The sequence below is a fragment of the Phalacrocorax aristotelis genome, chromosome 4 (genome assembly GCF_949628215.1).
Source record: "Phalacrocorax aristotelis chromosome 4, bGulAri2.1, whole genome shotgun sequence".
In the NCBI taxonomy this organism is placed as follows: domain Eukaryota; kingdom Metazoa; phylum Chordata; class Aves; order Suliformes; family Phalacrocoracidae; genus Phalacrocorax; species Phalacrocorax aristotelis.
The window spans coordinates 39,851,234-39,873,277 of NC_134279.1; the positions used below are offsets into that span (position 1 = coordinate 39,851,234).

The 22,044-nt window shown below is 41.2% G+C and overlaps 1 protein-coding gene across 2 annotated transcripts in view; it reads right to left on the minus strand.

Annotated features, from left to right (window-relative positions):
• Positions 1-21,364, minus strand: part of MARCHF1 (membrane associated ring-CH-type finger 1) — a 254,830-nt gene extending 233,466 nt beyond the window's left edge. Inside the window, exon 1 of one of the 2 annotated variants that reach the window (XM_075091062.1) lies at positions 21,146-21,364. The gene's annotated coding sequence lies outside the window, so the exon portion shown is untranslated. The remainder of the gene's footprint in view (positions 1-21,145) is intronic. The other variant, XM_075091061.1, reaches the window with a different exon arrangement.
• Positions 21,365-22,044: the final 680 nt, after the last annotated feature.

Genomic DNA, 22,044 nt, shown 5'->3' on the forward strand with positions numbered 1-22,044 from the left:
AGGTCAATGTTTCTAACACACCACTTCTCTCAACAGGCAAGTTAAAGACAACCATTTCACCTGAGGCTCCACTCCTGTAAGCATGAAGGCATTTTCTTGTTACTCCCAGCACATTGATTCAGCTGCACTCCCCCTCAGCAATTAAGAAATCCAAAGCTTCTCTATACAAAAAAAAGTCCAAATAAAGTATTAACACAGTTAAATTACCACAGCGTCTTCCAGCTGCGTAACTTCAGAAAAAGCCCGTAACACAGAACAAAACAAAGGTTTGCTACACAAACATTTACAAAAAGACATAATAGAAAAAATTGTGTCTGCAACCTGGTATCATTATCCAAGAAGTTCAATGAATTAGGAAATTTTTTTCCCCAGAAAAAGCCAAAACAAAATAAAAGCTCAGCATTATTTTAAAGGCTTCCAACAAAAATTAGAGAAAAAGGAAAGTCTTGGGGGTTATTTTAAAAGTGTTCCTCAATTTAACCATATAACCAAGTTCCTTTCCAGCCAAGCTATAGGGACACACAGAAGTAATCAGATACTTCAAAGAAGTGCAGTCCAAGAATTCCCTCCCCTTCACTCTGGAAAGTTAGTTATGCCACATACAAGGCCCTGGAAAAAAGTTCCAGGCATAAGTAGTACCATGTTATCGACTACGAAACATTAAACAAGCATACAAAACAAATGACGTAAACAGCAAACTGCTTTACATACTATAAAAAACCTAAACAGAAACTGCTAGACAGTAAATCTATTTGTCTCTTATGCAGTCTTTCCCACTCGGTTGTTGCACAGGTTTGAACATATACCAAACACAACGCATGTTCAAGTACATAAGTACAAATGTTTATCCCTATGCTTATATTCTTCAGTCTGAAAAGACAGTTCAGAAAAATATAGCATGTGCCATACAGCTACTCTTCTGACTTGCAAAATGCCTCTTGCTCACCAGGCTTGCTCCTGACATCTAGAGTTCAGAGAGTTAAAAACAGCTTCTTCTCACTGTCTCTATATTTATTCTCTATATTTCCTGTTTATTACCTAGTCTGAAGTTAATGTCAGTGATAACACACCTCTTCAGAGAAGAGGGAGCCCAACAGCGATAATGCCACAGTTTGGTGCTGATAGGGCCACGGAGGAAAAAGGTCAGTCTTCTGCACTCCCAAGGTTTCTTAATCACACCGAAGGATACTGGTACCTTTAAGGATCCTGTATACCCATTTTAAAATGCCTGCATTAAAAATAATTACTAATAAAATATAATAAAATAATGTACTAAAATTATATTACATTGCTATATTGATGTCATTGACCACCTAAAAGAACCTTATTAATTTAATAATATTACTTACAATGTTGAAATATTACAATAAAAAATAGATTTCTATATTAAAAATAAATGGCCTAACTAATAAAAGATACTCAGTAACTCACTGTCCAGTTTTTTCCTTCCCCTCTGACCTGTGCATTTATTGTTTAAATTTCAGTAGGCTGGTGTCAGACAAGACTTTTCAAAACCATAAATTGTTTTAGCCCATTTTTTTCCTCTGACACCTCCTAACCCTATCAACAGATCTCACACTGGCAGGGAAACTGAAGGCTGTTCCCATCTGTGGCTGGATAGTGGTTTCATTTCAGCATGAAACAAGCAAGCATTAGATAGTGTAGGGAAAGTTACTGTATCAAATCTCTACATTAGTAGTTATTAAAGGGCAAGATACTAATTTGGAATTATCCCACTCACACACATCTTTCCAAAGATTTCACCCACATACACACAAGTGACACCTATGCCCCAAGTGGTTTGGCCAGGATCACCCACGTGTGACGAAGAGGACAAGAGACATCAGCTATCAAGTCCTTACTGTGATTCTGGGTTTCTTCTCAATGAGCAACAAACTAGGTTTTGGATAGTTCTTAGCCTTTAGGAGCCAGCAGCCATCATGGGGTGGTCCTCCACACCAGAATCCTACTTATACCTCAGCCTCCACAGATCTCAGGCCAGGTTGTTTCCTACTCCCATTTTTCTTCATTTGGCATGTACACAGTCTATAGTCTGTTTTTTCTGTTGGTCGAGCAGGAAAATAAATGGGACACATGACAAGCTTCCACTGACAAGTCATCTGCACTATGGTCCCATCACAGGGCAGGCATTCTGGTCTTGACATAAATAATGCATCCATCAATCAGCACTGTGAATAGCGGCTGGGAGCTTCATCCTTGGAGAGTGGTTCCTCATTATCAATACAGGCCTTTCTTTTCATCCTTCTGCTGCTCTTTCTGGTGCTTCAACATACTTTTCCATTCCTGCATCATTCCTAACAAGCCTAACATTTCTTCTACAGATCTCTACAAAGGATTCAGCAAAACTAAGTCCAGCCATCACAAACGGCACAAGCTGTCATTCCTGGAGATCTCCGCAAGAAAGCCAAAAACTGATAACCATCAAAAAAATAGTCTCTCAACCCATGCAGCTAGGCCTAAAGAACTGAGGTGCCTGTTGGTCCGTGCAAGAACTTGTAGTTATAGAATCACAGAATCATTAAAGTTGGAAAAGACCTCTAGGATCACCAAGTCCAACCATCAACCCAACACCACCACGCCTCCTAAACCGTGTCCCGAAGTGCCACATCTACACATTTTCTAAACACCTCCAGGGATGGCGACTCCACCACTTCTCTGGGCAGCCTGTTCCAGTGCCTGACCGCACTTTGTGTGGCTATGCTCTAAAGTAATTAAAGAGCTTGGTTTCTAGATCTAACTATCTGGTCCCTTCCCCAAAAACTGAGACCTGTTACAAAAATCAAGTGTGGGTTGATTCAGCTGACAATGGAGCTTGTCATATTTTGCATAAATTGTAAAATGCATTAGCCAATGGAAATTGGCAAGAGGACTTAACAATCCCATAAAGCACTTTTTTTTAGTAAAAAGTGTTAACTATGTCATAATAAATATTATTTGAAGACACATTTTAGAATTGTTGAAAATACGAAAGTAGCACAACGGAATCTACGCAACATTTTCGCTTAACAAAGAAGAATGAAACTTTACAGCCAAACTTGCTAAAAACTTGATGTTTGCCAACTGAAATATGTCAAGACAGAAGTGAGGCCTGCTGTAGAGATAATTACATGTGTTTGTCCCACTGTCCATGGCCTGGGCCCTTCCTGCCTATAAGCTTCCATGCCACCGCACGCTCAGCTGTGTTCCTACTGTGGGTGTTTCCTCTATTAATAACTTGAAACAGTGATCTAGGGCCAACCTCAAGGACTGAGAGCTGGACATCACCTGGGTTTATTTTAATTCTGTTTCCTTGATGTCAGTCTCCAAATATAGTCCTCCATTATCCCATAAACCATAGGTCTTAATCTTTCATTATGACAATGTAACATGAGGGAATGTTTCCAAGCAATAATTAAATACCAATGCACAGTATCTTTATGGACTACAGCTGACTTTTTCCTTGTAAAGAATACTTTTTACTTCCTGCATTTATAGCATTTTCTCATCTGTCTTGATTTGGGCCATGAACCAGAGAGCATGCTATGTGCTCGGGACTTTCCACACCACCAATATTGATATGTGGGTGGGTAATCCTTTTCCCTAAAGTAAAAAGCAAAGGTTTTCAGCATCTGTTCAACAGCTGTTTGTCAACTACATATACTTCAAACAGCTAACAAGCTTCACATTTAATATCCTTTGCTAACTGAGAACTCCAGTTTTCAAATACAATGAATTAATATGTACTACTATACAGTACATCAGCTAACAAAATGAGGGAAGAGGACTTAGACTGAAGGAAGATGTATTCCGAGACAAAATAACTCAAGGAAGATTAAATAGAGAATCAAGGCAGAAATAGGCAAGTCGCACTGAACATCAAATTGATTCTCAAATCCTCCAGTAAGCAAACAAATGCTGATGTCCAGAAAGGCAACTAGACCAGCAGCTCCCGTTAGGCTTTCCAAAAAAGCTCTAAATTAACCATTTATTATTGCTTTCTTTACAAGGTATGCTGTCAATCAAACAATTTACAACCTAGATATAAAACTATTCAGGGCATTCATGTTACAGCGGATTCCTTAATTGGATGCTAGCAATGCTTCCCAGCAGAAATGCTCATGACTGTCAAATGTTTCACTAGCTGAAAAGGCCTCTATTTGTTATTTCGGAGTACTTGCAGTACCTGCCAGTTCTGCTGCAATCCTTAAAACATTTGTTACAGGACAAAACGTTAAGCCTAAGCTTAAAATGCTGACTGAAAGCCAGAGGAAATGGTTTGATTTCTAACATTTTGAATACTGTGCCAAAAAAAAGCAATAAGTTCGCTCAACTTGAACACTGTCAAAACCAGATCTAGCTTGACACTGTAGTAATGAGAGATGGGGCAAATATTCACTTTTTCAGCATCCTGAAGTTCAAGATATTCAAATCATGTCCTGCAAGCTGTGTGGAGCTTGTGCTTGTTTATGCCAGCCTCAAAGCTGAGTAAGACTTGGTGTGTTTGTCTGGAAGATGCTACAATTTTCCAGGGAGCGAAAGAGTAGCCACTTACAGAACCGACTGAGATTTGTACACTCCTGCACAGTATGAGAGCACGCCTTTCCCCGGTGGTAACTAATATCATATACTTACTGCTATAGGTGGTACTAATATAGCAGCTATATTATAGTAGGAGTAACTATCATCATACTGAAAAAGTGGCAAGCATGTTCTTTGTTGCTTCAGCGTTAAAAAAAAATATCTAATAGGAGGATACTTTACAATCCTTACCTGTGAAAAAGATTAACTCCCTCAGGTCCACTTGAGAAGAACAATTCCTTCCAATTTGTAGGAAAAAAAAAAAATCTTATTTTTTCTTGCTCACAACAAATTGCTAGTAGGTGCTAGGATATGAATTTATAAATTTATTTGTAATCTCATATCTACTGCTTAACAATTAATTTGCCAGGGTGTATATTTGGATATTTAATTCTTTGGGCTCTTTCCAACCCACAGGACTATTCAGATTTCTAAGTTCATCTGTAGTCTTCTCCTCATTGCCTGTCTGAGCAGCTGAACCTATAAAGAAATGCGTATGTGTTGCATGAAAGCTGTTGAAACAGCATTAGCTTATAACTCAACGGATCTCCTCTCATTCTGGACACAAGCACAGAGGATAGGCCATGCCACTGTCATTGACTGAACAAACAAACAATTTTAAATGCAAAACCAGAAGTGTAGTAACTGTGTCTGACAAGAAACCTACACCCATGCAAAACAAAATGTTGCATTTAATTGCTATCTGATGTTACACTTGAAAGGTGTATCTATTTCATTCGGATAAAGTCCTTGCTGGAACAGATACAGTCAAAATTATTTTGATATGCCTGTCTATTCCTAGATTTCTACAGTTGAAGAAAAATCCCAGCAGTTAAGCCAGTGATATTTCTGATCATAGCAATGGCTGATGTTTACTTCATAGACTCTTAAATGGAGTGAAAGAAGCACAAGCATGGCAGCTCTGACAGCCCAGAAGTAAAGAACTGCTGCCCACTGTGTTTAGCAATAGTATTTGTTATGAGACTTAACAGTATCTATAACCATAACTAAGATCACAGTCACAAATATAACATTTCAGAGAACAGCATACCACAAAAAGCAAAGCAATCAAATACTCTGAGAGATTTGCAAAGAAGCAGGGCTAATATGCTTCTGGAATTCAGAGATATATTACGGGCAATGGAAGAAAAAAATAAAACGCTCAGTGTATACCAGTATTTAAAAAAAAAAAACAACAACCACCAAACAATCATATTGCTTTCTCTATCTGTGAATAAAAAGTGCATCGTTGTGGGTAAGAACGAACCTGTTCCTGAAATTGTCTCTCTATAGAATATCGACTATCCCCTACAAGAACAAACATCAAAAACTTGACCAGAATCTGCCATGGAGAGTGGCTATTTTGCCACCACAGAGGGTTGGAAAACCTGAAGACACATCAGCTGTAAATGAAAGCTGACTGTTACAGAAAGCATCCTGAGAAGCCCTCTGAAGAAAAGGGTTTGAAACATGTTAAAAAAAAAAAAAAACACAAACAACAAACATTGACCCTGTGCCCTTAAGCTTCCCCACTGCGTAACCCCTTTGCCACATTATTCCCCAGGGAAAAGGGTTCAATTAAACACACATACATACACCTATGACAGTCTGACAGGTGTCAACAAATGGCACTTCTACAAATCTTCTCAGTTATTTCCTATAGCATGTAGACAAGTATTTAATCTTGGGGGAAAAGGGCTTTTACCTTTTCTGTAACTTTGTTTAAGGTTCTGAAGAGGAAGAATTGGAGAAAACAGTCTTCTGTTTTAATCCCAAACACAGAACAAATATTGAAGCATTTACTCTGCCATAAATGCACACTAGCATTGGCTGAAGAGTTCCAGGATTAATCAAGATGACAGGTATTTTAAATCACTGTAGCATGACCTATCTCATATAAACAAAGCATAGGTCCCTAGTACCCAGTAATGCCCCACAATATCTGAACAACAAAAAGAAAATTTGAATATCTGACTGTGGAAGGCCAGGGCAAAGGAGGCCAAAGAGCCTCCACATTCAGAGTTTAAATATCTTCATGTCCCACTAACAGCCAAAGACCTCATCTTGGCAATCACCACAGATGGAATTACATGGGCTGCCACCTTCCTTTGCTTTTTCCTCCTTCAGTTTAGCACATGCCTCTCCAGCACACACAAGACATCTACACGGACGAGTGCAAACAAACTGCTCTAGGATCAGCACTAACTGTGCTTTTGCTGATCACGCTTGTGAAAGAGAGCCAGCAAGCTGGGTAACAGCCACAGTAACACAACGTCATGTTGGTTCTGGACTGAAGACAGAGCACAGACAGCTCTGAATACGAGGAGAAAGTTGTGTTAAACTAGCCAGTGATTAGAATAAGGTGGAAATGCCAAAGATTTAACCTCAAATCTCAAGGGAGAATATTCTGGGATGCTACTCTAAGATGCTTCTCTTCACCACTTTGTTCTCTCCACCCCCATCCTTCTTTTTCCTTTGGAAGCCTTATGATTTCAAGTAAACTTTTTTTTTTTTTTAAAGGCTAAAAAAGAATTAACAGGATGAGAAAACAGTCTTCTGGGAGCTCTACCCAGGATGTTTCCTTGGCCATGAATAACTACATTGCGTTAGAAAACAGCATTGCTCTATTTCAGTTGCTGAGCAGGTGGTCTGTTAAATCTTAAAAGTTATGTCTGCTAGTTAAGTGTTCATGTAAATATTTCATTAAGCTTCCCGGCTTATAAGAAGCATTGCTTATCACTATTTTATGCAACACAGGCTACAGAAACTATTCTACCAAGGGGGAAAAAATATGAATGAGAATTGGGTAACCACAATTATTTTTTTTTAATATCAAAGGGAAAAAAGGATTGTAAATTCTAAGTTAAATGTGCCTGTTTGGGGAAAATATATCTTGTTTCATCTTATGATCTTATAGCCCAGACAAATAAGCACACATTAACTCTTTGTTCTCCTTTTTATAATCTTATTCAATTATTTTTAAAAATCTTTTCTTAAAAAAATACTTTTAAATAGTTTAAGTATAGAATATGCACTTCCACAGCACCTTAGCATAGATGAATTTATTTCTAGAACAGATTTTGTCATCACAAAATGTTATTAATCTGTGTTCCAAAGCAATAAAGATAAAAGGCCTTAACCATGAGCAGCCTTTAGCTCTTTAGATGTTAACAGTCACCCCATTTATATTTGTCTAAAGATGAGCGATCCAGTCAGGCTGACTGTTGCTCTCCAGTCAACTAAACACTACTGGAAGTTTCTCTGAGCTGAGAAACCAGAAGTCTCTCTCTAGCTTCTCTGTCAATTTTGCAAGCCATCATCTGTTTTACGTCCTGGTGTTTCCCCCCTTCACAAATGATTTAAATCAACCTAAGACGTAAAGAACATACAGGATATTAATTACACTTTAAACAGCATTTTTTTACTATTTTTTCATTTTTGTTTGTAACAAAAAACCTGAGAATTTTAATTATCATGTTCTCATATGTCTGCTATATTATTTGTTCTTTGGTGAAATGAAGAAACTCTTATTAATAGCCCAAAGAGCAAAACTGACTGTCGCAATTCTTACTAGTTTGTCAGCATAAAAGAGTGTAACTTATTGGCCTTGCAGTAGTAAAGTTTTCTACACAATTTCTACACAACTTCAGGAAAATTATTGTAGAGATGATGAGGCATAAAGCTGTAATTCAGAGATCCAAAAAGAGGCTTCAATTCCTAGTCAATTAAAGGTGAAATGGAAAAATTAATTATTCGAGAAAAAAAAGATAGGCTATTCTGTTGTCTATTTACAGCGAAGCATCTGCAGTCTCCCTGTGCATTTTTAAGTAATGCAGCAAGACCCGTGATGATTGCACACGGAATCACAGGCAACATAATGCTTGGAGCACCATCATGGAACTGCACAGCCAACACAGAATTAAAGTATGGAGAAACTTCCACCCCTATAATAACTATCCCAGGGAACAGAAGCGAAACTCACACAAAGGTCCTACACAGTCCACAGCACTCCAGAGTAAAGCAGAAAGGGAACGGGAGTAAGTTTCTCGCTACTCCACATTAATACATAAGTAGGAAGCTAGGTCTGAGGCTAAATTATAAAAAGCAAGAGCAGAATTCTCCTTTACCAATCTGCTAAACCAAAAGGCATACATTATAATGTGATTTTATTTTCTGACTAATATTGAAGGTTACTAAATATATAGACACGATACCTGGCTCAGAAAGATCCCCAGACACTAACAGGTAGAGCTGGCACAGTCTCTACAAAAACAAGCACTAAAATTCCTTCAACTTCAGAGGCAATCATCTAATTCTTCTGCTGATTAGAGCCTGACTTTCATATTTCGGCATCCAGAAAAGGAGAGAAATACACAGTGAAAAAACATCTGCAAATACTCTGACCAGCATCAAACAGGACCTACGTGGGTAAAAAAGAATACAAGCCTTGTCTCCAGAGAAACACTTAGCTGTCTGACTATGAAACACACTTCTCTGGTAATACCGGCCTCATCCACCATGCACAATAAAATGGGGCTAGAGGTCTACAGATAAACATGTCATACAGCTCTGATTTATCCCCAGCACATCAGAATTTTGTGCAACAGTTCTATGGAAAGCGGGAAGAAAGTATGGAAAAAGTACTACACGCAGTGGTAATACATACTCACATACACCCAAGAAACCTGCAAAGGAACTTGGGTCTGCAGTAATAGCCAAAGTAGGTAACAGTGCTAAGGTGTTACCACCCGCGTGATCAAGAACTCAAATCAATGGGACATTTTGTCTTCACTGCCATCTAGCACCTCAGATTGTACCCCTGGCTTCGTTTGGGCACACTGCCAGCCTGTCTTCTTTCACCCTACGAAACAGCACAGGCAGTGCTGAGCTGATGATGTTCTTCACTAGCTTCTTGTCATCTTCTCTATCCAGTATCCTCATCTGAATCACGTCCCGACAGATAATTCTTATTTAGTTTTTCAGTATGTCTCACCTTTCTAGCCTAGACTCAGAATATCACATCCCCTTCCTACAGTTTCGCTCCTCAGGTTTCAAGCGCTCATCTCTCCAGGTTTGTTCTCTTCCCTATAGTCTTCTCCTCCTCGGTTCACTTTCGCAGGATCCTTCCTTATAAGCAGCTTTCTCCTCCAGAGCTCATGGGCACCATGCAGCATGTGTCAGTAGGGCTGCTCACACCCTCGTCTCCCACAGCCCAAATGACTCAACATTTGTTATTTCAGAGAAATCCTGTTTTGGCCCAGCCATTAAGTTTTAGAGAGGTTTTTGCCCATAAAGTCTAAGTCTTCCCAGCATGAGAACAGGTGTTTTCAAGGTCTACTATTTTCCACAACCAAATAAATCTCCTGAGGAAGGGGAGAAATGCATTCCTTGCACAAGAATCAATCCATTTGGTTTCAAGGCCCCATCGTGAAGCATCAGTGCGTGTAAGTTTCCAACAGCATTTGACAGTTATCTTTTTCCCCCAGCTCAGGTCTCTAACCTTGCCAAAACCTTCAAAAATTTCTGCTCTAAAGACTGGCACACATCACACAGGGAGTTTAAAGCCCAGCAAAAAGCATAAGTAACAGTGACTAGCATCATGTATCACGGAAACCAGACCTTGAACAGATGATTAGGGTAAAAGAAGAGTATTCATCATTTGTCACATTACATTCTTCAACTATCATTTCAACTATCTATGTCAGAACTTTTACCCAAGAAAACTCTTTTCCATCTTCTTATAACAATTTTAAATTTCCACATCTTGAAATTTCCATTGCCTTTCTATGGAAAACTGTGTTCTCTCCAAACTGTTTTCACTTTGCTGTGGTTGTTGAAACTGGTTGCTTCTGTTTGAAAAACCTCTCTCCATGCCATCATGGAGAGAAAGAGCTGCATCTGCTGTCAAATATACTTTCATGATATTGATGTATTCACTTTATGTGAATTTTATTTTAGGAAAATACTACAGAAAAGAGTTCCCTTGCTCCTTGAATTTAGTTCTTTGCTCTGGCAGGCATTTCATCATCTTCGTGAAAGTTTTTTCATAAATTTCTTAGATTCTACTTTCATGCTGTAAGATATGGATTGATATACACTACCTTCAACTGGGAGGCTATTCTATGGATTAGAAACCCTACTCTAATTTCTGGAATAAATTTGTACACAGCCATGTGCTCATTTGCTCTCATATCAACATTGTCTTATTCTAAGTAATTCTCTCCTTGTGATTATCCCCACACATTTAGAGTACTCATATACCCCCTCAAATTTCACCTGATCAAAGAAGTCAATTTCCCAACTAGTGACATGATACATGTCAAAAACGCTGACAACATGTTTTGTTTCTTAAAGTGAAAATTTATCTTATTTACAGTTTAGCTATACAAACAGCTATATGAGCACAGCTGTGGCAAAGGGGCCTTTGATCCACCACACCCCCTTAGTACCAGACACTGGTAAATTCCTAATACCTTTTTCTAATTTTCTTTTACCATTATGCACAGAACTATCCTTTCCCCCAAAAGCAGTTTAAGAACTTGAATAACACTGACGTCAAAACCATAATCTTGCAGTCGCCTGGATTAATTTTCCCCCCTTTTCTTAAAAAATATGTACACTGCCCTGTTAACGTCTACGTAGCCAGCCACTCCACCTTTATGTCAATCTGCACTCATATTCCACCTTGATTTCCATTTCCATACTTCTATGCCTTTTTCTGTAGGTGACAGTTATCACCTAGTGTAAAACGTGACACTCAGTCAAGTCTGCAGACAAACCTAGGCTTTTAATGCTTCCCTATCCACTACTCTTGGAAATGTATCTGATAAACTTTGTGCTACTTACTTTAATACCCTTTGCAGGGTCTAACTCAGCTTGACAGTTTCTCTGTGCAAGGTCCTATCTCCAGTCCTAAGACACTGAAAAAAATCTAGTTGCGATGATCAATACGATCATTCTTTCTTGAGTTCAAGTGCATCTTAATGACAGCGTTGCAGAACATGCATATGTTTAACCACGGTTTAAAAAGAAGTAATTATAATTGTTACAGCCTGTAGAAGCAGTTTAAGGTCATAAAGATGCATAAAGAAATTTTGGTGGCAGTTCTGGAAAAAACTGAATTCCACCCGATTAGCTACAACATTGCCGCAGGCAATCACAAGCACTGCCACAGTTTTTGTTTTGTAACTATTACCATTAGCTGGATTCCCCACAGATGTTTAAGTAGTGTGGTAACCTGTACTGTAGCTTATTGCTACTGACTAGACCTTTAATTGTAGAATAATCACTTTGAAGTTCTAAAATAAAAATCTAACTTGGCAGGTCATACAATACATTTTGTATTCCACAGCATAAAGCCAAACAAGGAGGCAGCAAGCAGGTGCTCTAAAAAAATATTTCTTATTCCTACATAATAGTTAGCAAAATATTTTCATCACAAGTTTACTCTTCAAAATGCCCATAGAAAATGAAGATGGTTGCATACTGTTAGATTATGCAATAGAAGCTCATCTGCAGCCCAGCAAAGGAGCACAGAGAGACAGTGGCAGGTGGGGGGAGCACAAATAATACCTGCCTAGCTCCCACCAGGAGCCCGTCTCTACAAGCCCACTGGACCACAGGGATGCAGAATGGCAGGCAGAAACACAAGTTGGGGACTTGGAGGGAGGGAGGCCCCACCCAGAGCCCTCCCAGGGCTGTCCCAGGAGAGCCTCAGCCCCAGTGTCCAGGTGTGAAAATGATTCTATGATGAGTCAACATAAAAGCACCCCTTGGACAGAGGGGAGTCACTGCCCAGGGGAGTGGGGCACATTATGGAATGCAGGGGAAACGCATTTGGGGATTGCACAGGACTTACTATGGGATGTTTACAGGAGGAACCAAACGCAGGGACAGGGATGGTTTTACATGATTTGGGGAGGAACAAGTGTGAGAAAACAGAGGATTAAGTGGGCCAGTTGCATGCAAATAGTTTGCTGGTTGGGTTCATTTGCCTGGCCATGCCCTGTACCTGATCAGTGCAATCTGTACTATTTGCTTATTAAATCCTTTCTAACTCTTTTCTAGGGGAGGGGCTCTATTCATTATGCATGCATGCACAGGGGTCTGAGTGCAGCAACTGGGGTGGGACAGCCAGCCACCAGAGAGATGGGGACAAGTGGCTTTAAATGCCAGCCTGGGTGGACCATGGGGACATGCGTGTCTGCGGTGCAGCAGCCGGAGGGGGTGCAGGTGTGCACGCACATGCGTGTGTACTGGGAACACACGTTCAGCCTTGCTGCTGGCTGGACCCAGGGCAAGGAGCTGTGGCAGCCTCAGCCCCTTCAGGCTGCTGGATCCGGCCCAGTATTTTCCCCTAGCACAAGGGAAGAAAAGGCTTTTGAAAAGTTAAACACAGTGCATGCTTAAAACAAGATTTTCTTTTCCCATTTCACATACAGTGATCATAATCTTTCATTCTATATCTCAATTCTGCCCCTCTTCCACTACTTTTCCACTCACATCATTTCACCCCCTTCATATAAATCTTCTCTTATCATAGATATTTCCTCCCCTCCTTTTCACTTCCACTCTACCCCTACCTCAGATTTTATGGGTTCATTTTCCTTTAGTTTGCTTGGGCCTTTCTCAATTTTCTATAATCTTACTTTCGCCTTCCTCTCCATGAAATTCTTGTTATCATTTCCTCTTTAAATTCCTCAGCCTCCCTTTCAGTAGGGATAAAACTGCCCCTTACACATTCTGTATTTTCTCTTCAGCTTTCTTCCTGCTTGCCAAAATTTGTTCTTTGTAACACTGCCTTTCACTCTCTTTCAAAGAGAAACACATGCAATTGAGGCGCTCTTCTTCCTACTTAACTAAAACATGGCTATTTTCAAACACTTACTGACTGAACAGGGTTTGTATTAAAGTTTTTTCACAGGAGGACAGAATAAAATAAGCAGACTATTACTACGAATGCAGTTCAATAGACTCAGAAAATTCAGAAAACAGTTTCTCAAAGTACAGAGACTGCTCACATAACAAATCCACCAAGAAAACACTCAAGGCTTAGCTATTTCTTTTCCCCTCCTCTGCTGTGTGCGGATGCAGAAGAGACCATTTTCACACATTCCTCTTGACAGAATTTGATTTCTCAGGCTTTGCTCTATCTTAGATAGCCCACCTTACCATCTTCCATATACCCATATACGATGGCAAAGTTGAATTAAGTTTTTTACCCTAGCAAGAGTTTATCAAAGAGCTTTAATCTTTTGAAGCATTTTGGCCTCAAATGGACAGCCAGCCCCTTTCTTCCAGCTCCACAGAGTACTGCATCCAGACAGCTGTGAAGACCAGCATCTGAGAGGCACACAGAGACGGAATTAGTTTGGCATTTTTGAAGATATGCCATCTTCCGTCCAACTCCTCATATTGTTTGTTAGGACCTCCACTAACCTAAGACACCGATTTTGCTGTTCAATTTTATAAAAAGATACTATACAAACAAGGAAGATGCATTTTAAATATAACTCTACAGGACTGAAAATATTTATCTGCTTTATAGAAAAGCACCTGTCTTCATGAAAACTCATATTGATCAGCTGACTCTAATGACTGTTTACTCACATTCAGAGCTTTCACAAAGAAGGACAATTTGATACTGTTATTATGTAGAGGAACTTTCTACACTGTGTTGAAATTATTACTACTCCCAGGAAGAACGACTCTGTCACATTAGTTGACCTGTGTTTGGCTGCACTTGGCACAAGAGCTTTAAACAGAAGACACCACACCACTGAAAGGAGACAGCAGACGTCTTTTGAAGGGGGAACATGCCTGTGGTCAGATTACATAGCAAGGACTGGTCATGCAGCCTGATGCCAGTTTCCCCTATCGGAACCACGGAAGCACAAGGTCTTCCCTTGGGAACCATAATCATCTCTTTACTGTGAGGGCCCAACATCAGAAAGCGTGATTAGATTTAGTCCTTCTACACAATATTTTGTGCTAACCTGTGGGACTTTCACTCCGCAGCCTACTTCTGATCAAGGGTTTTTCCTTATTCCAGCTGATGGTGCAAAGGTCCTCAAACAGCAAAGCAATAGAGATCTCACTGCAACTGCCTCTACACTCAGGCAACCCTGATAACCAGAGAGCTGGAGATGCCCTCACGTTCTTCTCCTATGCAAACGGTAGCCAATGATTTCCAGCAATACACTAGCATTAATGCTGCAGTCCATGTTATTCTCTCAGCCTCCTTTCATCACACTTACCAAGTCCTACAACATCTTACACTCGGCTTGGGCTTCCCCTTAAAACTCTGACCATGTAACACACCCACACCCTTTTCTGTCAGAAGACAGCCCCAAAAGTTCACTTCTCCATTGGCTAGAAATCTTATCCTAGCCCTTATTTTATTGCTACTTGATCTCATACCAAAATTTTGTCCCTTAGGTTAGGTATCTATCTAGCTTGGCTCATGTTACAACAATTTTACATCTGAATCAAAGTATTAATAAATTTTTTTCCTCTTTGAACCCTTTTTCCATGCTAAAGTCATCCCTTTCTTGCATAACATCACTGGTATTTCAAAAATTCCATGTGGAAAAGATGTCAGAGAAAAATAACTTGAGGGTGGGGGATGGAAAGAATCCTACCTCCCATGAGACCTGCAGTCATCAAGCCACCTCAATGTAAATTACACTGCATGGAGGTCAAGGAAGCTGCTCCCATGACTGCAAACATGGCCTGGCTTTCCTTCACTGTGCTTTCATTTGAAATCTCCTCTCCTTGAGAGATCTGAAGGGCAGAAACTGGAAAACAGGGATTACTACACTATTGACCTCAAATACATTTTCACTCAGTGACGCACCATGACCAAAACAATGACGACATGGCACGGAAGATGTCCCCTACATATCCTCACTGGAAGCCCTAACCATACGATGCCACAATGATTACATTTCCACAAGTTCCTGCAGAACCATGGTGCCTCTTCCCCTCCCCAGCCTGTCCCCTCTACATCCGTGTAACACAACATGAAGAAATATAACACAAGGGAACAGTTAGTTGTAGTACCTTTATAGACATCAAAAAGCATAGAGAAACTGTTCCTCTGAGGAAAATTGAAAGCCTTACAGGAAATCAATCAGTGACCACTACCCTATTTAAGAACTTAATTTTACAACTGGGATAGACAAGGAAAAAGTGTGTTCTAAATCACAAATGAAACAAGCTTCTGGTTTTTAGACTTTCAAACTGAGCCGCTGAACAGACTAGAAGTACTTAAACTGTTCAGTGTTCTGAAATACTTCATACCCCACATTTTCCACCACATCCCACATTGCCCAGTATTTTAATAGAGTCAAATATTACATACCCTTTTTTGCAGAAATCATGTCTGACATCTAATTTTGTCTACATAAACATTCATTTGAAGGTACAAATAGTCTGAACTTGGATTTCAGTTGCTGGTGGACAATCATAGAAACATTCCCAGCACATCCTATCCTCCTTGATCTGCCAGACTTAAGTTATATATTTTATTCTACTCAGGTCTGAGGGTTTGGACTACCATTTTTTCCTCTACAAAGCACAATCACATTGCTATAAATGTAACACAGGCAACTTAATATCATACGGTTTGGCTTTGCAAAAATGCACTCTGCCTCATATGAAGTTTTAACATTTGTTTCACATTTCATAAAAATACCAAGCTATTACTTGCCTTCTAAAGGAATACAAATAATGGATTTAAGTCGTATAAACCAAAACCTCCACAAGTTAGAGAGTTTTCAAGCTACTATTGATTGCACACAGCTAACTTACAGAAACACCACTTCTCCTTCCACACCATGCATTATATTATCAAGAAAAGTTTACATAGTACAAAACTGCCCATCTATATCTTAAAATTTCCAGCAACAGCAGCATCTAGCTCCACTTTCTTTGCTCTTCTTTCTTTGCTTTATTGTTTCTTATACAGGATGGGCAGGTGCACATTGAGAGAACATTTTTGCAGATTCCTAAAGAACTGCTGCCTCTAACCACCTGCCTAGTGCTGCCTGGGCAGACAGACAGACACACAAGGCATATAGCACACCTCTCTCCAAAGCACTAAAAGTTCAGCCAAGTTAGTACAGGGTAGCAGCAAACAACTTAAGGTTTCATGTTGTGCTGTATTTCCCACCACTGTCCCAGGGCAGGCATGTTCACGTGCCATAGGGACAGACAGACATAGATGGGTCGGTTCTGGAAGATATTCTTGTGAAGAAATCTGGCAACAGACAAGCAGAGTTAATGGGACAAAATTCAGGCAAGAACATTATAACTCTTCCTACACACAAGCTACCAGAAATGCTTTCGATGCCTTGAATGCCATACTCCTTGTGCAAAAACATTTTGTAAGATTATGAAAGAGGTATAAATATAGTATCATCTTCACTGTAAAGCCAGAAACTTTGTTTTTCAGTGGCTACCTAGTCTGAAATCAACTTTATACTCTTCCACAGCCCAGCGCTGCCAAAACCTCTCACAATACAGTACAAGACCTATCCTGTAACCAACAGGATAGAACTGTGGCAGGTCAATCGCCCAAAACACCTTTAATGCCTTTGCATCCCAAGAACCATTCTGTAGAAGGAACTATAGGTTACATTAAAATACCCTAAAGAGCGGTGAAACGACACAGAATAATGCAACGCTATCAAACTCCCTGCTATTTCCAAATCATGGAACTCTAGAGATTCAACTTTTCAGCACACGGCTGGCTACCAATGAATTTGAAAAAAAGGCACTGAACCATCAAGATGGCTAAACAAAATAAGGTGAAGTTATTTTACCATTTCATATTGCTTTGACCATATCATATAGTCTACTTTTTAATAGGTGTTTATTTCCTCTGCTGTAATACCACACACCTGCCAGGAAGAAAATCCCCTTTCAATTACCAATTATTTGGAAAAATACTATCCAGCTGAAGAGGCGTCCTTTTTTGGCCTGTGATCACTCTGTTCACTTTAAAGGAATGCACCTCATTAACCCTGATAATTAACAAGGTTATTCTCATCACTTAAGAGGTTTAAGTTCTTCTATTAAGTCATTATTTGAATTTGCACTGCTGTTAAGATGATGAGGCTATTCTGGATTTAATTTCATATAACAAGATGTTTCTCTTTAAAGAACCTAATTCTTTTAAAGTCAAGGCATATAATTTCATTGTCATGTATGTTACATGATAGTGAATCTACTGGAATAATGAATGGATAATATAGAGAGAGAAACTAAACAAAATTAAAGTTGAAAACCTAGAAGGGGTCAGGCAGCAATACAAAAAGGGAGCAGAAGTAGAAAACGGACATCTGACAGAAGCATGGCTGTGGCAGCAGAAGCCATTGATAACCGAAAAAGGGGAAAATGACCCAGACTACATGGAGATACATACAACTTGAGAGAAGAGTATGGGCAGATGCATCAGCTTCTAGGGGGACCATTCCAGTAAGGCTCCAGAAGCTACAGAGACGTTTCCAATTCCTGCACTCTTCCCACTGGAAGTGTAGTAGTGCACGTTTGGGGAATTTTGTTCCTAGATCACATGTAAGGTTTCTCAGGACTGTTTAACAAAATCTTCTAAAAGTCTAATAAATGCTTTGATTTTTGCATGTAGGTGTTCCTAGTACATGAACTCGCTTCTTCCGCAAGAGAAAAGCCAGTTGTCTAAAGCCAGTTATTCTGAGGATATTAAAAACAGTTGACTGCAGCAGTCATGTATCAAATCCTACATCCAGTATAAAAACCTAGATGAACACTTACGTCCATATTGACATCACATTAGTTGACATGAGCTGTAGTTAACAAACACATGGAATGATCACAGTAGTGAAAGAATGTCACATTTATTTAGACATTTAATTCTATAGGTTTTGTTGGCAGCATACCTGACACCAGACCGTTCCAGCACCTTGACTGTAAATATCTAGAGATATCAAATTAAAATCCACGGTTTTGCAAAGAAGTTTCTTTTGCACAGAAATTAGTCACTATTAAATGATAATAAAAACAATCCTTTAAATGTTTGGACAGGAGAACTTTCTGTCATGATACAAGGATTACCACAGCCCTGACTGAGTCGAACACTGAACCAAAGCAAGTTCTCAGAGTTAAGCTCAGCTGTCATTCCCATACAGGAGGGTTTCAAGCACTGCTAGCTTGACCCATCCCCGCACCTTAAAAAGCTGTCATTCATTTAGCATGCATTTTCCAGAATACCTCATTTTTTGTATTTTAAAGCACCCATTGCTAAGTCTTCTAGCAAGTGCTTAGCAGTGTGAGAAAAACATTAAACTCTTCCCGTGAAGAGTGTCAAGAGCGCTGTGAAACATTCAGAATAAACCTACTATGCAAGTCTAATCAGCATAACAACTCCCTCAAGAATTATCAATTTGCAAATCTCTCAAACACCTAAAAAAGGTATGAAAGTTGTTAAAAATATAGCAGGGTATTCGTGAATGAGCCATACATTGATTTTTCTTTTTAAAGTCTAAAGCAAGTAACCGTCCTTCAGCAGAATGAAGACAGAAGTATGCACATGAGATTAATAAAGGAGGTAATGGAGGACAATATTTAATCATCATGACAGCTTTATCTAAGTTTGGATGAGCCTTTTGTTCAGGAATATTAGACACTAGCAGAATTTCTAGTATTGTAAGAAGCATCATCATTGTACTTCCAAACACAGCCTTATATGTGGTTTGAGCATTGGGAAATGCACTTGAACGCTCACAGGTTATCCAGTGCCACCTTTGTTAGTTAATACATTCCAGTTTTCCTTCTCAGATTATGGTTTGCCAATTGAAACCAATGCCCTGTGAACAGCAAACCTGCAAGTTTCATCACCATTAATTAGGCTCCTTCCTCACTCTTAATACAAGATGCACAAAACATGCACCTTCTCACCCCCCACACCCAGCAGTCAGGGGCAGAACCCCAAACAGAAGGGTTTGTTTTTCAACATGAACTTCATGTTGAAAACATGAAGTTACTTTTTTTCCTTTTCTTTTTTAAACAAACATTGAAAATAACCAGAGTGGCTTTAGCATCACTTTAATCAGTTTAAACTTGAAGACAGGAACTCTAATTAAAATCTGGAAATCTAGCAGTAAGAAACAGCTAATTAGTTCCCAACTTTTTTAATGAAGTACTGTGGCAGCGTCCATATTAGTTGTTCAGTACTGAAAAGGAAATGTTCTGCGAGATAAGCTCATTCTCTCAGGCAGTGCATCCGTTTGTGCATTTACTTCAATCCATGCCATTGTCATAGGGATTTAAGAAGACAGACTATAACAACGATCAGATTTGCAGCTCTCCATACACAGTAAGATAATTGAACTTCGCAGCATTTCGCGGACGGAGAAATACGAGGCAGTTCGCTACTTTTCTGTCAGGCAATGCAGACTATTTAAATTGCACTAAAGAAAAAGGTTGTGTTTCCCTCCTTTCAATTCGTTCCTGACCACGGCTTGCAGATACAAGAGGAAGATGGGGAAGAAGCGAGAGAAGGCATTTTACGCTTGTGCTCCCCAGAGTCTGGGCAAAACCCACGGGACTGAGGCAAAGCGAGAAGCGCCAGATCAAGAGGAACCTTGCCGAGGTAGTCACAGCAAGCCACGCTGACAGCGGTGGAGGCCTGAACACCCGCCTTCACATTTCCACAGCTTTTCCCGTCTCATTTTATAAGGGCTGCTACTTTTATCCCCCTTCCCGTACATAGGCTACCAACTACAGGAAAAAAAAAAGTCGTGAAAAACTGCTTACAAGCAAAGGACAAGTTCGCCCACGTTCCCCGGCCAGGTTTTTCTAACCCGGGTTTGCTCCCGCTCCGCAGGCGCTACACGCCACACTTACTCCGACAACCCTTAACGTTAAAGCAGCGTCTCTCCCGCTGTTAAGCCGCGGAGGATGCGAGGCCGTCCCGACGGGGGCCGGGGGGCGCCGGGGAAGGGCTCCGGCGGGGAGGGCGCTGCCCCAGCGGCGGTGCCGGCGACAGCCCCCGCTCCCGGCGGCTCCGGGGCTCGGCGGGGGCCGGGGCGGGCGCCCGCGGCACCCCCCGCCCGGGGCTCGGGGGTGGAAGGGCAGGAGAAGCCCCCTTGGGTTATTCCTCCCAGCCTGCACAGGCGGGGGGGGGGCCGGGGCAGGCGGAGTGCCGGCCCGACCGAAGGATGCAACTACGAGATGGGCTGACAGGCAGCCTCGCCCGGTGCCTGCCCGTACCCGCCACCGGCCGAGGGGAAGGGAAGAGCAGCAGGAACCCGCGCGGGTGCCCTGATGTGCTTCTCCCAGAATAAACCCAAAACAACAAAAGAACCCGAAAAAAACAAAACCCCAAAACAAACAAACAAAAAAAACCCGAAGAACACCCCGACCCCCCAGGAAAAAAAAAAAAAAAAACCAAAAAACCACCACAAACAGAGAACGAAATAAAAGAAACCTCAATTCCCCCCACCAAAAAAAAAAGGCAGCACCCGCACCCGGGGCCCGGCAGGTTCCCCGCCGCCCCCCCGGGCCGGGCCGCCCCCCGCCCACTCACCAGCGGCGGGCCGAGGTGCGTGAGGGAGCGGGGCGGCGGGGCAGACGTCCCCCCGGCTGCGCCCCCCGACCCGACCCAGCCCAGCCCGCCGCCCGAGCAGCCGCCAGCCCGCCGCGGCCCCGCCCCCCGCCCCGCCCCATGATGTCATCCCGCGAAGCCGCCCCGCCCAGCCCGCGCGGCCGGGGCCGGGGCGGGACCCCCTCAGCCGGTGCATGTTTTTCCTGGGAAATCTGCTTTAAAATGAGGCTGTTGGACGCGTAGCAATGCTGGGTGGAATCCCTGGGCGAGGAGGGGCAGAGGGATTGTTCGCAGGTTTATTTCTCTTTGCATTAAAAAACGGAGCGGGCGCCTGGATTCTGCCGTTCCCCTCAGAGAGCTGGGCAGAAATGGCATCTCTCGGCCATTAGTTCGACGCGGAGGACAGTTGCGGGGCCAGGTGGGGCACACGGCACGGCAACAGGCAGCCGAGACCTCAGGCTGCATAATTGTTCTCATGTCACGTTTGAAAATAAGTCTGAGTTTGAATGGCTCGAATAGCTTAACAAACGCATGTCCTGAGGCAGCGTGCTCAGGTAGTGGCCCAGAGCAGGAAAGCCGAAATAAAATAACATGAAAAATCTACCTTGGACCAAATTCGCACAGCGCTTCTGCTAATTACATATATTGATAAAGGCTTCGTCACCAGAATAAACCAATCCAGGCTGATCTAAAGTATGCCTGTATAGTCTTAAGGGACAGAAAGACTAGAAAGAGGGCGTACAGACTTTTTTTCTTTTTTTTTTTAACAACTGTGCACAATTGACAGGTCTAGTAATTAAAGAAAACGTCGGTCTGAGCTGCAGTGTGGAAGGAGCAGTAGTACAAGCCTCAGGCTTCTTCAAAGAAGTCCACTGAAAAGA